The 2,530-nt window shown below is 39.1% G+C and overlaps 1 long non-coding RNA gene across 1 annotated transcript in view; it reads left to right on the top strand.

Annotated features, from left to right (window-relative positions):
- The window catches only part of LOC102010958, a 15,570-nt gene extending 13,046 nt beyond the window's left edge, over nucleotides 1-2,524 (top strand). The window contains exon 3 of the long non-coding RNA XR_259032.2: nucleotides 1,696-2,524. This is a non-coding gene — a long non-coding RNA (uncharacterized LOC102010958). The remainder of the gene's footprint in view (nucleotides 1-1,695) is intronic.
- The last annotated feature ends 6 nt before the right edge of the window (nucleotides 2,525-2,530 follow it).

Genomic DNA, 2,530 nt, shown 5'->3' with positions numbered 1-2,530 from the left:
GTAACAGACACTTAGTAACACCCTGTCTCAAAAAGACCAAAAAAAAAAAAAAAAAGTCTTTTGTTTAATTTTAAAATCAACGCTGTTCATATCCTGACACTCAGCTGATTAAAACTGGTTGTCAGATGTGTGGGAAGCCACCTTACTGAATTAAATTATAGTTTGGTCCATTTATCTCCCAATTGCATAATCTTATTACTATACTCATAGTGCTATTTTAAATATTCTAATGTAGACCATTGTATGTTAAAATATGTAGATACACAGAAAGTTATTGTGAATTTTTTTTAGGTTCCCTGAACTCACTCACATGCTTTTAAAGAGCTAACAGAGCCACAGGACACAGAACTTGGAGTCTAATATCACTTTGCAATAAAAGAAACCTTTTTATTCCTTGGAGCCAGTCATTCCTTGGAAAAATGACCAACTGTAGGGATAGACTGTACAAGATCAACATGGAGTATACTGTATTCCCAGAAAGAGAGATTGTTTAAAACACATATACACACACACACACAGATGGGACATATCAGAAATACAGCGGAGTTCTCCAGAAAAAGCTTTCAATAGCCAGTGCTAAAACAATTTGAGTAACAAAACAGACAGTATAGGGTTGGATCATAACCCACTGAATAAAATAAATGTCCATGAGTCAGTGCTCATATCAATAAATAAGTAAATGAGAAGAGACAAATGTATATAAATAGCCGGGCATGGTTGCGCATGCCTGTAATCACAGCACTTGGGATGCTGAGGCAGGAGGGTCATTGCCAATTTGAGGCCAGCCTGGGCTACAGAGTGAGCTCAAGGCCAGCCAGAACTGCATAGCGAGACCTTGTCTCAAAAAGACCAAAAAAAGGTATATAAATAATTTAAAATAAATAGTTATACAGCCCAGCCTTCAGGGAGCAGATCTGATTTCTCTATTTCTTGAGTGTGGGTTGTGCATAGTGCCTTGTGTCTGAAGAGTATAGTGTGTAAGGTGTAATCAAGAGTAACATCATCCATTATGGGACAGACTACTAATAGGTGCCCTTGATAATATGTGGTGAGGATGTCCCTTCACTTCATTGGTCTTCCCTGCCGCAGCCCACAGCCCCCGTGTAAGCATAGAAAAATATCAGACAAGCCAAAGTAGAGGGCAAAGACTGAGTTAAGAATCTCCAGTTCAGATTGACAGTAGCCAAGATAGGGGACTAGACAAGATGCCCATCAACAGATGAGTGAATAAAGAAAATGTGGTCCAGAAACACAATGCAGTATTATATACATAATGGGATATATACACACGGTAGATTATTACTCATCCACAAGGAAGAATGAAATCCTGTTATTTTCCAGAAAATGGATGGATCTGGAGACCATCATGTTGAGCACAGTAAGCGAGACTCGTAAAGACAAATATTGCATGCCCTCTCTGATATATGGAATCTAAAAAGGATGACAAGGAAGTAGAAGGAGACTGTTGTTAAACAAGAGAAAGGGAAAAAGAATGAGGGGAGGGATGTATGGGCAGATAAATGGGGATTGGTATTGTGAGCAAAGTAGACACATTGAAAATCCCCAAAAATGGGAAACCAAGAGAGAGGGCAGGGCAAGGGGGTGATGGAGGGTAGAAATGATTAAAGCATGCTGTGCATATGTACAAGTCTGCCAAAATGAAACCATTAATTTTAATTTTTATAAAATCTGCAGAGGCCAAGACAACCAGATAGGGCTATGCAGGGAGCCAGCCCTGGACATCTACAGTGAGATCCTTGGAGAACCTTAGCTGAGTGTTGATGCCTTTGTGAGAGTAAACCAACTACCGAGACAAAAAGAAGCAAGCAGCTCAGCCCTTGTGTTCACTGAAGACTTGGGGTAGCTGTATTCTCAACAGCCAGGGACGAAAGCAACTCATGGAACCATCAAGAAGCCACAGAAAGCTGCTGTCCCACAGAGGGGCATGTGAGTCCTGGAAGAAAGCTTTGAATGAAAAAGGATCAGACTGCTTTTCAGGAAATCAGCTGTACCCCATAGCAAAGCTCAACACAGTTTAAAAAAATACAGAAATCTCTTACTCAACAAAGTAAAATCACTGTGTCTTAAACTGAACAAAACAACAAAGAACCAGAAATGCAAAGAAGCAGAAAAAATACACAGTACCACAAAGAGTGAAACAGTTCTCTAAAAAAACAGACCCAGAAATGACACAAATGAAATAATTAGTAGACGAACTTGTTTAAAGCACCTACTATAAATCTACTCAATATCTTCACAAAGATAGAAAAAAAGCTTGAGCACAAAGAGATGAAAGACGGCAAACACCCACATTCAACTGCTAAAAAGGAAAAGTGCAGTATCTGAGATGAAAATTCTAGGTGGAGCTCCCAACAAATCAGTACCAAATAAATAAATAAATACTAACTGGACTTGAGAACAAAGTAATAGAACCCATACAGAATGTAACTGGAAAGGGAGAAAGACTGAAAAAGTACATTTATCTGGGAAACAACAAGCAGACTAACAGTCTATGACTGGAGTCCTTGAT

Source organism: Chinchilla lanigera, unplaced genomic scaffold (genome assembly GCF_000276665.1).
Source record: "Chinchilla lanigera isolate Chin_1 unplaced genomic scaffold, ChiLan1.0 scaffold00001, whole genome shotgun sequence".
NCBI lineage: Eukaryota > Metazoa > Chordata > Mammalia > Rodentia > Chinchillidae > Chinchilla > Chinchilla lanigera.
Note: the sequence above shows the minus strand (reverse complement) of the source record. Positions and strands in the feature narration are given on the sequence as shown.